The sequence below is a fragment of the Natator depressus genome, chromosome 1 (assembly GCF_965152275.1).
Source record: "Natator depressus isolate rNatDep1 chromosome 1, rNatDep2.hap1, whole genome shotgun sequence".
Taxonomy (NCBI): Eukaryota; Metazoa; Chordata; order Testudines; family Cheloniidae; genus Natator; species Natator depressus.
In genome coordinates, this window is record NC_134234.1 from 21,834,931 (window position 1) to 21,850,228 (window position 15,298).

Consider the following 15,298-nt stretch of genomic DNA (forward strand, 5'->3'; position numbering starts at 1 on the left):
ATCCATTTTTTTAATTCACTACTCCACAGTTGCTACTGAAAGAACATTGACATTTCAAAGTCAGCATCATGTCATCACTGCAGGACCACACAGGAGAAAATAACGGAATGAAAACAACAACATCTTTTTTTCTACACCTAAGTTTTTAAGCCAAATAGGCTTGTAAGTGCTCCAGCTACAAAGTTCTTTACAAAGTGGAAACTAGATTTTGAATCAGAATCTTCAAATTTGCAAGGCAGTTAGCCAGTGGTAATGCTTAATGACCCAATCCTGGAACTGTTAGCACTGGGCGTAGTAATCACGAGGTCAATTTAAATGGGATTATTTATGGTAAGCACAAAGCCTACTATTTGTGAGATTCAGCCATACACATATTTACAGAGAAGAAGGATTGCAGTTGGCGTCTGCTTCTGTTTCCCACTATATCCATCATCTTGATTTCTAGCCTTGCATTGGATTTCCACCCAGTGAAACAGACATTTGTTCACTGTTGCTAGTAAAATGTGTGAACTATAGCATAGCCATAGCCTTAAATGCAACAAAGTATTTTAGAAAGGCTACTATATCTAATGTGACTGGGTCGGGCCAGATGGCTATAGGAGAGTGACAGAAGGCAGATATATTAGCCCCAGGCTAAGTAGGTCCCTTTTGCATGGGTAAGGTAACGGGAAGGTTCCAGAGCAATCAGGAACCTTCTGGAGACCATTAAGACAGGCTGATTAGAACACCTGCAGCCAATCAAGAAGCTGCTAGAATCAATTAAGGCAGGCTAATCAGGGCACCTGGGTTTTAAAAAGGAGCTCACTTCAGTTTGTGGTGTGCGTGTGAGGAGCTGGGAGCAAGAGGCACTAGGAGCTGAGAGTGAGAAGGCAGACTGTTGGAGGACTGAGGTGTACAAGCATCATCAGACACCAGGAGGAAGGTCCAATGGTGAGGATAAAGAAGGTGTTGGGAGGAGGCCACGGGGAAGTAGCCCAGGGAGTTGCTGTCGCACAGCTGTTCCAGGAGGCACTCTAGACAGCTGCATTCCACAGGGCCCTGGGCTGGAACCCGGAGTAGAGGACGGGCCCGGGTTCCCCCCAAATCCTCCCAACTCCTGGTCAGACATAGGAGGAGTTGACCTGGACTGTGGGTTCAGAAAAATGGCCAAGCTGAGGGCTGCCATGAAGCTCCAAGGCGAGCAAATCCGCCAATAAGCACAAGACCCACCAAGGTAGAGCAGGAACTTAGTGTGACAAAGTTAAAAGCAACAGATCCCATTTCATAGCATTTAATAGAGTTCAAGGCCCGAAGGGACCCAGATCATTTAGTCTGGCCTCCTGTATACCAGAGGCCACCAGCAAAGCTAGGAGTATAAAACCTCAATCCAACATCAAGTATACAGATCATATTTCCACTCTCTTTACATGTATATGAACTGCCAAAGTGCTGAGTGCATACCTATGACTCCTTCAAAAACAAAAAACAAACGAAGCCACTTCTCAGAACCGCCATAAAAACATCATGTTGCAACATTTTCCCCCCCACCTAACAATTTCCAGCAATTTTAGTTGGAAAACAGATGACTAATAGCTAGCCAGCATTTCAGCAATAGCCATCTTCCTTGGGCTTGAAGAACGTATCTGCTTTTAAATTAACATTGCACAAATTATTTGGAAAGTATGTAATTGATGTTTATGCCTGTTTATTAAAAATGAAAGTGGGTGGGGGGGTAATTTAAAAGCAATATCCTTTGTAGGCATCAATAATATATAAATAACTAATAAGGCATCACCAGAACAAGAGTGTTTCCAAGGTTTTTTTCCCCGTTACTGACATTGCTCCCAATCAGTTTCAGATGCCAGTTTAAGGTCTTGATCCATTCTGAAGATTAGGACCAAACTTCAGCTACATCAAAGACTGGAGTTTGATCTATGAACCACCAAGACAGTTGCACTTCTCTGGGACCCCGACAATGCACATTACAAATCTCAGCAAAAAGGCATGAGATGGGGACAAACCATTCCCAGCGGAGAATATACGCCACTCCATCTCAGCTATAAAACAAGCTTTCAGAGGAAATCGGGTGACCCCAGAGTCTAACCATCTTTTGGAAATGCTGCACAACCTTCTTTGAAAGAGACTTGCCACCACAGCAAGAATGGCACAACACTAACACCCTCATCTACCCAAACAAGAATTCCCCCCGCCCGACACACATTTGAAACAAACCCATCAACTCACCTATCCCTCCCAAAGAAAGTTAAGATATATAAAAGTAACAAAAAACAAAACACTCAAGTAAAGCCAGAGATGCCATTAAGTCCACAAGGGACTTTTCAATTAACAACTGTACTGCTTGCATAACAAAGACACTGTACAGTATATTTCAATTCCTGTAACTACAATGATTTGGCTGCCTTATTTATAATAACCAGTGTAGAGTAAGTTACAATGCTAATCTACTGATCTTATGGTTTTATATTGGTACCAGTCACCAGAATATATGAGTGCTACTGACTTTTGTGGAAGGCAATTGCATTCTATTGCTTACGCACACATTTACGAAGTAATCTGTTTTACTCCATTTTATTAAATTAATTGAATGAGCTGGGATACAAAATGATGAGCCACTTTGACAAGGTACTGTTTTCCAGCCAGACCCCAATGTAAGCCCTTTAATTGTGTTAGGCAAGAACAACAAAACCCATTTAATTATTAGGTTAAAAATGTACGTAGAGCTATCTATTCCTTTCAGAATTTAATTCATTCTTATCACCTGCTTTAAAAAAAATTATTCAACAACGCATTGTAGTAAAGTCCAACGATGGTGTTTAAGATACAGATTGGCTGAATGGAACAAAAATTCAGAAGAACAGATGGGTTCAGCTACTGTTAAATTCAGAATGGTTTCCAAGAACATTTTGTATGTAGCAATAAATATCCACAGACACAGAGTTTCCCCAGTAGTTAAAAATTGAGAAACACACAAGCTAAGTGAACACTTCCAAGCGTCTGCTCATTGAAGCATCCTACACTCTAGCCATGTCTGCACCAGAAAAATTGCCTGTTGCTGACAATGGGTGTCAGCAATGGATGCAATTAAAGCCACGCCGAACACAATTTAACAAGTAGGCGGGTTTAAGCTGGGGTCTCTGAAAGAGTCCTGACAGGCTCAGTTCTAGGCTATGCCTCCAGGTAAATCACCAGTTCTGCTCTACTGGTTGCCGACGGCCATTGTCAGCAATGGATAATTATACTCAGTGTGTCATTGTACCCCATATTCTTCAGTGACATGATGATATGATTATAGCATAATTATGATGTATTTCATGCAAGACAGGTCATGTAAGAGGTCATTGGAAAAGTTATGATTTGCTAAAGGATTATCCTATTTGTATGCATGTATCATTTTTCAGAGGGATAACAGTGTGAGTCTGTATCCACAAAAACGAGGAGTCTGGTGGCACTTTACAGACTAACCGATATATTTGGGCATAAGCTTTCATGGGTAAAAAGCCCACTTCTTCAGATGCCCTTTTTACCCATGAAAGCTTATGCCCAAATAAATCGGTTAGTCTTTAAGGTGCCACCAGACTCCTCACTTTTTTTTTTTTTTTGGTATCTGTACTTCAAATGTAGCTACACCTGGGTAACGCCCACAAGACAAGATGCTTTCAGTGTAAACAGCTGGTTGGGAAGAGCCTATTGAAGGCAATGAGCCATTAGAGAAAACAATAGGCCTTAGATGAAGCTTATCTTCCACCTGGTGAGCCTTCCTGAGAACACTCCAGACAGTCTGTAAGTAACAGCTGCTATGACTATACAAGGACATATGTCCAGGACACGTCTCTGGACTCCATCTTGGGATGTCAGTATTTTTCCAGAAACCAGTCTGGGAACCAAGTTTTCAAACAAAGGGTTCCCGCAGTATGCTAAAGCGGAAAAAGACAGGGAGTGACATCATGTGTGGCTCTTAACTCTCCCCATAAGAAGACTCCTGTAAACACCTGAGTAACAAAGACTGAACTGGGGGAAGTGGTAGACCCAGGCTAAAGGGATTTCTAGCCTGTCTATGAAAGACCTGGGGATTTCAAGCTGTAAAGCAAGTGCAGCTTGCCCTTTAAGAATCTGCAGCCTGCCTGTACCATCAGTTTGGACATGAATTAGCAGTTTCTCATCCTATCTAGTATATTAAGCTTAGGTTTGCATTTTTGTTTATTTACTAGGTAATCTGCTTTGATCTGTTTGATATCACTTAAAATGTATCTTTTTCAGTTAATAAATGTATTTTATGTTTTAATCTAAACCAGTGAGTTTAGAGTGAAGTGCCTGGAAATCTTAGCTCAAGAGGCAGGGGCTGTTGCATATTCCTCTCCACGTAGAGCGGGAGGCGAACTGGATAATAAATTCATGCTGGCTAGGGTTTGGACCAGGGCAGGATGTTACCGCTCCAGGGTCATAGGCTGGGAAGCTGGTGGTTATTTTGGGCTGTGGCCTTTCTACTGTTGCTTCATGCAGTGGCTGGTCAGAGAGCCTGCATATAACTGCAGCTGGGTGTGTCCCCTACCTGTGTGAAGGCTGGTGGAAGTGTAGGACCAGGAGTGGGTCTGCAGCATGTCACAGCAGCACAGTGAGAGAGGGAGCGCAGGCTGGTAGGTCAGAGGGCTCAATGGTACCCCAGTTACAGGTGGCACCCTGGGAAGAACCAGTCAGACTTGGGTAAACAAGACTATTGTGGGGCCTCACTATAGCGCTTCTGGTCAGCAGTGGCAAGAAGCGTAAGCTATGTTGGCAGGAGAGTGTCTCATGCTGGTGTGGACAGCACGGAACTTGTGTCGCTCGGGGGAGGGAGCTTTTTCACACCCTTGAGTGAGATACGTTAGATCACCTTAAGCAGTAGCGTAGACTTGCTCTACGATTTGTGGCAGCCTCAGAAGCTCCTGACCTATGGCTCTGAGTTACTGAAATAAGTGTAGAGATCCCAAAGGCACAGGGTAGCAAGCAGCTGTCTGGAAAACTGACCCTGCTTCATTGTCTGGGATCCAAAAAGAATGGCTATGTTCATTACGAGTGTTCCAATGTGCAGCACAGAAGAACCCCTCCCTAAAATGACACCATTTAACAAATGTTAAATTATAATTGTATAATTAGAACTCAACTGTTTGGGTTATGTAAGAGGTGCTGTGGGCGTATAGGCTTAGACTGAGGTACAGTAATTAAATCATGCCTATTAGCATATTTCCCTTAAAGTGATAATCAGCCTTCTTATTTTTAGTAGTAGGGAAGAGGAAGGCTACAAACTGAGGAGCGTGGGGGGAGGGCGGAAGAGAGAGAAATCTTAAAAGGGCTCTTTGGAACTGTTAGAGCAAACCTACATTTGTTCTATTCCCACTTCTGTCACTGACTGGGCTGTAATAATATTTTGCTCTTCCAGTAGATAGCCTGGTTAATGCAGTTGTCAAAAGCTGCATCCCTGCACCCTGGCAATTCTGCTAATCAGTTTTCTAATGAGTTCAGAAAAAGCAATCATTGGCAAGCATCAGTCACAAAACTAAAAACTGGACCAGATAGTTGCATTAAAACAAACGATACTTTGCATGTATATTTAGTACCAGGCCACACAGTCAAAGCCAAAATTAAAATCTGTGGTAGAGCAAAGAACAGAACACAGGTCTCCTAACTCCAACCCCATTCCAGTGCTTTAACCTCTCCTTGAGGAAATGGTTAATCTGGAATTTTATATAGGAAAGATTGGACGAGTTGCACATCATTGCTTAAATCATTTTTGAAGGTAAAACAAAACAAATAAGACTTTACTAATAATAGGTTGAACACCACAATCAGCAGCTATATTGTTCTTGAGTATCCAATTGAGTCCTTGACAAATAGAGTGCATGCACATGGGGACAGGCTTCTTTGTCTGACACTGAAGGCAGATAGGAGACCATTGACTTTTCAGAATTTAAACAAAATTTACAGCTCTCTACAGAAGAGGATCCAATTAGTATGGAAAGGGCATACCAAATCCTCAGTAAAAAGAGCCTGTTCTACTTTCTCCTCCGCTTATGATTTCATTCCAAGCTTTCTAGTTTAAGGGATACAAAGAGAGAGGTACAGTTTCTCAGGTGGAAAAGGGAAAAAAGTCACACAATGTAAGGTAAGCTAAGTTTCCCCCCCACCCCTTCCCCAGGTTTAGATCCCAGACCTATAAGGAAGAATGTGACTCCTTTTTTCCACTTAAGTGAGCTATTTTGAGGAATTTGAACTGACACCAAGTATATACACATCTCGTTTCTGGCATAACCAAAGTCTCTCTTGGTAAATGAAGCCCTGCTTCCTAGTGGTCTGTATTTAAAACAGTCACCAAATGAAGATTTGTGGATAAAAAGGTCCTTACTAGAGCTTCCCTCCTCAGGGTTTGTTTGCACTGAAGTGAGAGTAGAGAGGAAAACGGGGAGACCCCAGCTGAGACCTGAAGGTCAGCAATTCCAGTTTTGCCTCCCTATCTCAAAGGGATTCAGCCTCTGCCTTGTACATGCCAGACAAGACAACCCACCTACACTTTCCAGAGGCGACCAATCTCAAGTGCTGTCACAGCTCAAGTCAGTGTTGCCCAAAATTTGGTAAAAGTCATCAATACTTCAAACAAAAAACAAAAACACACACACACACACGAACATTCAAACAAGAAAAAAAAAAATACTGCAATCACCATGGTCTTCGGGGAAAAGAAAAAGAAACCCCCACACCTTGTGTCACTAGCATTTGTCATTTTAGTATCATTTCTTGGTACTAAAGTGAGACCCTTAACATGGGATTGCATTTTAAATACCCCTTTAGTGTAGAAGCACATGTGCGAGTTGGGGACAGATACCAAATCACCATGTCATTAAGCAGTCAAGTGTGAACCAAGTAGCAAGCTGCTCAAGGCTCCTTTTTTCGTCAGCTGTGGAGACAAGGCAAAGAAGTTATCTGCAACCAAAACAATGATCAAAACAGCTGCAGTCAGTAGAACAAACAGCAAAAACACTATTCACCATCCAAGCAAGACTGGTCACTTCCATCTAGGAAGCAACTAAGTCAGGATAGCCAGCAAGACGAATATAGGCATATTGTTTCCTCTTACTCATTTCTACCTGCTGTAAATTTACTTGTCCAGGCAAAAGATGATGGTGGAGAAAATAACCTTTTACTGATAAGCAATATGAAGATAAGTATTCTTTTTCTATTTGATAGAAATCTACAACTTTTCTCTTCTCCTCGAGCTAGAGGGCAAATGAAAGGCATTTGAATGAAAATTGTAACAAAAAGTTAGAGTTCAGTTTCTCGACTTCATCCCAACTTCCAGTGCTCAGCACTTCCACTATTTACTGAAAATAAGTGGAAAAGTACACTATGCCCCATCTTTTTATGCTCACCAGCTAATCAATAAGTATTGTGATGGACATCTGAACTACCTTAATCCTCTAACCATCCTACTAACTTTTAAACACCATTAGATCTGCATTGTTTGTGATGTCTGAAATTATAGTACTTGAGAAGGTACACATTAAGAGACATGGAAAGTATATCCATTCTGTAAGTAACAAAAAGGCATTTAAAAAGAGAGATGCCTGATTTTCAGTTAATGAAACCCAAACAAAAAAAAGTTTTCTGATTTAATTTGATAACATACTCTGATCTTTTTGACTACAAGAGAACTATTCTTCATCAGTCATTCCTCATCATTTAACTCTCTCCTTGGCAAGTTTTGTGCTGTTTTTCCAGTCCTTTAATCCAGCAAGACTCCCACAGAAATCAATGGAAGTTTCACAGGATTAAGGACAATGAAACGCAGTCTCTCCTCCCCGTCCTCAGCTCTCTGTTTATTTTCATTTCAGAGGATATCAATTAAGTCAAGTTCTAGATCTTCTTAGAACAAACAAAAAAAAACCCAAAACAAATCAGGCAAGACTAATTTGTTATAGAAGGGCTAGAAAACAAGTTTGTGTTATTGTTCAATCAGACACCATCCAAGGTAATATTTGCCTTCTCAATCTTTATCCATAGGTGCTACACATGCCTATCAATATGTGGTATACCTCATCTAGTGCACTAAATGCCTATGTGGGTGAAACCAGACGATCACTACACTCGTGAAAGTACTTATACAGAAAAATGCTAAAGAGACAAAAATGCCATATCACCTGTGGGCGAACACTTCACAAAGGAACCTTCTGACCTCAGTGCTCATCCTCAAACCTGTACAACACCTTCAAAAAGTAAGCCTGGGAGCTTAAATTCATAACTTTGCTAGACACTAAAAATCTAACCCACTTTTTTGGCCTATGCAGAGTTGTCCTTAACAGATTCTGGACTGGGCAAGGTTCTTTGTGCAGCCAACCGGCACTGTTGGGGCCTTCAAGATAATCCAAATTGCTGCAGCAGTGCAGATCAAACAAACAATGATACACATTGTGAAGGAGTGCTCACTAACCAAATTCAGCGGTGGGCTCCGATAGCTCTACTTGGCCACTGAGAAACCTATTGCTTGGCTTGGCAAATATGCAAACACTAAATAAATAAATGGGCCACTTCACTTGGAATGGTCACTCACAGTGTGTGTCAACTGCTTATGTTAAACGATCTGTTCCACTTTGTATTTAGTTGACACTTTCAGTACCTTTTCCAGACCTGAAGAGCTTTGTGTAGCTCAAAAGCTAAGTTGGTCCAATAAGAGAGAGTACCTCACTTACCTGGTCTCACAAACTTGTCTGATGTTCCCAAATATCATGTTAAACCAACACTTCTATTGACTTCCCCCTCACCAACTTTTCTATTTAAAATTACGCCATGATTTTCCTCATGTAAGTAACAGGGCAACACTGAGCCAAGCAATATCAGGTGCACTCTTTGTAAAACTACTAGTTTTAACTTCTACAGGGCCTAGAATCACTAATTATCATGATGATAAAAATGTGAATATTGCCACCATACAGGTCAAGCGGGGAGTTTCATGTGGGTCTCCCACCCACATTCTGCTTCACCCAGGGACTAAGAGTGAGTCTGAAATGGGAAGCAGTAGCATGGAAGAAGGCATAAAGATTAGTGTGAGAAGGAAAATGAAGGGAGTAGTTAGGCAGAGCACATGAGCCAAGTAGAGGGAGCACTGGGAGGAAGATTAGCAGAATTATGTAGAGCCTTTAACTCCATTTGAGAATCAAATGCATGAAGGTGAAATCCTGGGTCCCTGGAATTCATTAGCAAAACTCCCATTAACTTCAGCATGGCCAGGATTTCACCCAATGGGACTTTCCCAAGTTCTCATAATGGATTAGTGGCAGACCTGGGAATGCCACCTAGAACTTTTAAGGTCCATGCCTTTGCTCTAACCACTAAACTACTCCTTCTTCTTCTTCTATTTTAGATTGAAAGTTAGTCAGGCCAGGGACCACATCACTTTTTAAAGTTCGTTTTGCTGAGTGCATTGTTGGATATTAAATACATCAATATTATCTTGCAAAAACTCTTACATATTTCAAACAGCAGTATGTCAAAGCACGCTACGTAATTTTTAATGCTCGGTAGCAAGGTCCAAGTGGTGACTTAGTGCGTACATGCTAGAGCTTGCCACGCACTAGTTCTCTGTATAGAGAAGCCCTATGTTGCTCAGGAATGGAATCTATATTTCATAAAAATAAAACTGTTCAAGTTGTGTCAGAGTAATTCCCCAGTTAATTATTATCCCAAACTACTGTACATGGGAGATATTAGTACCATGGTATAAATAATTTTGCCAATGACCAAGACCATGCTAAGCTTACAATCCAACTTCAGCCATGAGAAGGAAACTGGGAACAACAAGCAGTGCAGAGGGGATAGTGTAAAGATGGACAAGGGTAGCGGTTTTGTTTCTCGGTGGTGAACAATATACTCATAAGGCAAAGTGTCCCATGCTGCAGAGCCCTGAGATACCAGTCCTGCAGTTTACTATGCTTGGCAGACCAGTGGCTTCAATGGGGCTCCACACGGGTGGAGGAGTCCACCTACCTATTGTAAATTGCAGGATCTGGAGCTTAATGTGCAGTTCAAGTGACACTCTGCAGTGGACTGAAGGCTCCCTCTAATGAGCAGGCCCCTGATCCAGTCAGAAGTTGTGCAATTATTATTGGTTTAGCTCCTTGCGACAGGTGGATGTTCATGTGCGTCAACTGCCTGTCTGACGTGTCACTGAGTTATTTTTAGGCAAACTTCAAAATAAAAAAATAAAATAAAAAGAGGCAAAACAGCAGAGTTCTGGAGTGTAATTCTCCCCTTCAGCCAGGGTGTACAATATATTAGAACTTAGTAGCACTGCTTGCACTGGTGCAGATAAAAGCCCATCAAGGCATTTTCATTTCAAACTCTTTTTCCAGGGGTTTATAATTCAACCATGACAATTAGCTGTGGGCAAAGATTGGCATGCAAGGGTTCAGGCCTAGAAGTAAGGGCTTTTAAAGAGCCCCAGAACAAGAGCTTTCAAGTTATATCTGTATTATATACACACTATTTGGAGGGAGGTTAGGGGAGAGATGCCTAGAGCTTGACATTTCCCACCCTAATCCCCACTCCAATGTACTCCTCCCACCCTAGTCTAGGTTTGTATTTTGCTTTTAAAAATTAAAACCAGCACCATTTTGTACTTACATTGCTCTTCTCAGTCAAAGTGCTGTACAAGCAATAACTATTAATCCTTACAACACCCTGTGAGGTAAGTATTAACAACCTAATTTCCCAGATAGAGATGGTAAGCAAGGCAGAATTTGCTCAAGGACACAAGTAGAACCAGGAACAGAACTCAGGAATTCCTGGCTTCCTGTCCTGTTCTGAGGCAACACTTCTGCCTCCCCCCCCGCCATTAAGATTTATAAAAGGTGATGGTTTTATAACAATGTTTAACATGGACCAGGGCATTCCTCTCTAAAAAAAAATTTCTGGCATTTTAATACCAGATGACGTTACCTCTCAAATAGTATATGTGCCATAATTATACATTTAAAAGCTTACAATATATACCAAGCATCTGTGGTAATAAGTTGAATATACAAGTCAGTCAGATGGTGGACAATTGCTCTTTTTTTTTTTTTTTTTTAAATAAAAGTCTAATTCACTGAACTTAAACCCATCTTTCCAAAAGAGTCTATATCTGATTAGCAGGCCCCACATGCTTCAACCAGTTAATAATTTAAGTAGGTACAACTTCACTGAGGTCAGTGAAGAGACTAGGGCCATTCTCTCATCACGCCAGAATGCAACCACCTGTTTATTATGTTTGTTTTTACAGGCTTTTGCTTTATGGAATTTAGCCTCACAGCACCTCAGTAAGACAGCGAAGTATTGTTATCTTCATTTTACAGATGGGGAACAGGGCACTCCACTCGCTGCAAGTATGGCACCTCCTCCTGGCCACTCCGTGGATTAGCTCTGGGGTAGGGCAGGGGGTTGGGGTGCTAGTGGGTGAGGTGTGTCCATTTGAGGGTGCAGGCTCTGGGGTGGGGCACTCAGGGCTGGGGCTCAGGCTTACCTCTGGCATCTCCCAGTCAGCAGTGCAGCGGGGGGCAGGAGAGGGGGGGGGGGGCAAAGGCAGGCTTCCTGCCTGTCTTGACTCCAGAAGCAGCCAGCAGGTCCAGCTCCGAGGCGGAGGTGCAGCAGGCAGCTCTGCACATTGCCCTCACCCACAGGTAGTGCCCCCACAGCTCCCATTGGCCACGGTTTCTATCCGATGGGAGCGCAGAGCCAGTGCTTGGGGCAGCACACGGAGTTTCATGGCCCTCACACCTAGGAGCCGGACCTGCTGGCTGCTTATGGGGTGCAACACAGACCCAGGACAGGTAAGGATTAACCTGCCTTAGCTCTGCAGCACTTCCGACCAGACTTAACAGCATGGTTCTCTTTTTGAAAACTGGACACCTGGTCACCCTGCCCTGCAGTCACATGCTGTTACTCTGTTTCTCTCTCACATCAGCACCTCCTATCTCACTCCAGGAACCACAGCATCCTCTTCATTACTCAGCAGTCCAGTCAGGTCACTCAGCATCACCACCTTCTGGGGTATATCAAAAAGTCTTTCCTTCAGCAATGCTAGCAGTCTTCCCATTAATTGCCTCAGGTGGTACTCCTTCATTTGCTGGTAGGGAAACCAGCCCCCTACTTCAGGTAGCCTGCCTGCCCTCTATGCCAGGTTTCAGTCCAGGGTCTCCCAAACCAGCAGTTGTGGGCTCTCTTTTCCCAGCCCTCATTGCTTCTTCCCTAGACTGCTTCCTACTCTTCTAACCCACGCTTCTCTGGGTGTAACAGCTCCAAACCCTATTTACTCTTTCTAGGGAGTGACTGCTGACTCTCTCTTGCCTGCTCCCTGGCTTTATAGGCGCTGCATTTTCCTGCCCAGCTGAACGTGCTTGCAATCAATTCCCCGTTCCCTGGCTCTTCCTCCAGGTGCAGCTTGTGGAGTTAATAGGCCTACCCAGCCACTTTGACCCCTTCCAATCCTGTGTGGTGCAGACACACTATCACAGAGAAATTAAATGGCTTGCTCAAGGTCACACAAGAGATCTAAGGTACAGACAGAGCACCCTCTTGCAATCTAGTCCAATGCTTTAACCACAAGACCATTCTCTCTCCCCATCATAGGCTGCAATTTTCCAAAGAGATCCGCAAGCAAGACTCTTTCTGCATAAAGAGAGCCACTGGAATCAACAGAAGTAAGGGCCTATACTTGTAAGTCTCTTTTTGCAAAATAGAGCCCATAATGAATATGTTAACTATACTTTGGTACTGCACCAATATTTTATATAATACTTAAATCTACAAAAGGAAATTGATATAATAAAATCAACAACAGACATTTTTTAAAATGTCCTCTACCATAAAATAAGTATTGTGAATACTATTTTGGGGAGTATAAAAAGTACTTTTGTAGCTTCAGAAGAACATTATCCCATGAAAATGTTCTGTTTTGCTGACATTGTCATTTAAATATATATGAATTATAAAATTATATCTTATGATGTAATTTTCATGTCATACTTGTACCTACATATGGTGTAATCTTAATATATTTAGTAATATCAAATAGTACTTCCAATAATTGCGTTACGTCAAGATATTGTATAAGTTTAAAAAAAAAACTATTCAAGCAGAATTAAAGATCTGAGACAACAGCAAGAAAACATGCAAATTCCCATTTGAGGTGTATAGTAACTGTGATGTTTTAGGGTTTATTCCAGACCAGTGAGGGATTGTCTCACCACCTGCCCTGCAGTTTTGGGTGCCTTCAATGCTATGCTGCTGTCACTCACAGCCTTAACACCAACAGCCATATACAAGCTTGTAGGTCACAACCTGGCTTCCACCAGTTTTAGCTACTTTTTGCAGGGTGACCCCAACACCCTTCTAGTTCTGAATTTCCCCCAAACCATCTGCATAGTGACAATCTGCTGGGGTTCCCAGAAGTGTGAGTTACTGTGTTACCCTTCAGCCTCAGTGAGAGTTTTGCTATTACTAAGCTGTGTGACACACCAGCTTTTCTGCCTTGCCAGCAAACTCTTCAGGACTCTGCCAGTCCAAATGTTGCATTGCAGGTAACAGACAGCGAGCACCAACTGCCAAATTCTCCAGACTCATCTCCCAGCCCTCTCCTGGAACGTTCACAGCGTGTTGCTCCTTCAAAGAGGCAATACACTGCAGCTCATTAATCTAATTGGGGTTTGACAAAGCACACTTATTTCAATCTAAGTGTTTAACTGGTTTATAGTGAAAGTAAAACAAGTTTATTTAACAAGAGGACAAAGGATTAAGGAATAAAGACAGAAAGTGTTGCAAGCAAACAAAAATAAAAATACACTTCTAAGACTAAAACTTACTTTCAGCAAGTTACCATCTTTGCTTAAGCAGGTTTCCCACCTATACTATTTTGTTGCTTTCCGGCTTGTTCTTCCCACAACCCCAATCAATACATTCATACAGGGAAGTTTTATTACCCGAAGTACAGTAACATCATCTACTAACCAGGTCACAGACAATGTTCACAAAGTTACTGCATCTCAGTAGTCTTAAATTATTATTTATTTGCACTATCACAGCACCTAGGAATCCTAGTCATGGACCAGGACCCCTTTGTGCTAGGTGCTATACAAATATAAAACAAAGATAGATTGTAATCTCCCTGGGGCAGGAACTAAGCGTAAGACATGAGACAGACAGGAAAGTACAAGTGAACAATGAGACAATAGTGGTCAGGATGATAGACAGTGGCCTCTGCACACAGCAGTGTCACATTCCCCGTATCATTAACTGAACTATTCAAATGTTGATGGTTCCTCTGAACTGCGTTGGTGATTTTGTGAAAACAAAACTGCCTTTAGATTTCTGAGACTTCTTGTTTCTGCTTTGGCTGAAAGTAGCGTGAGAACAGCAGTTCGGCCTTGCTACATCCACTGCTAGCTGGAAGCAGGTAGGACAGTCAACTTTCCCAAAGTCACACAGGAAGCCTGTGACAGAGTGGGACATAAAATCCAGGATTTCCCAAGTCCCAGTCAAGTGCCTTAACCACAAGATCATCTCTCCCCTCCTGTAAGTGAAAGATACAGGTGTAAATCCTCCACAGTATTAACATAATGGGTGCGAAAGGAAACAAAACTCTGCTGAACCTCAATAGATTTATTTGGAATGCTACAGCATTTCTCATACAAACCCATACATTAATCCACTTCTACCTCTTAACTGAATCTTTGCATTTGTGAAAGGTCTGTCTAAATGCCATGATTTTCTGAATTATTTTAAAATTAAGGGAAATAAGAACAAATACATCTCTGTGAGAGATCACAGCAAGTGACTAACATTCTGCATCCCAAGAGAAACACAGAAGAGCAGTTGCCTGACAACTACTTGTGCATCCGGTAGAAAATTTATATTTAAGAGGTGCTGTACACAGAGTACTCCGCTCCCATTGACCCAACAGAATATGTGGGTGCTTAGCATTTTTATGGGGTTGGGGAGAATCAGATTCCATTGCTGAGACTACCAATAAGTGTGCTGGCTATGATGGGAGGAACAAACGAATATATACGCTGGATCAGATCTGTGGTCCAGCCACTGCAGTCTCCTGTTTCTGACAGTGGTCAGCACCTGCTATCTTCAAAGGAAAGTGCAAGAAGTCCCAAAGGAGACAATTATGGAAATCTTCCCACCGGAGAAGTTTCTGTCTCACTCTCATCAATTAGTAGTAACTACAAATTCTACTAGCTCCACAGTATTAATTTTTAAAGGAAGATGCAAGCTTCTTAGCCTACGACATCTT

At 42.2% G+C, this 15,298-nt stretch overlaps 1 protein-coding gene across 16 annotated transcripts in view; it reads right to left on the reverse strand.

Moving 5' to 3' along the window:
- DLG2 (discs large MAGUK scaffold protein 2) overlaps positions 1-15,298 on the reverse strand; it is a 1,447,004-nt gene that overhangs the window by 887,762 nt on the left and 543,944 nt on the right. The gene's annotated exons all lie outside the window — the stretch shown is intronic.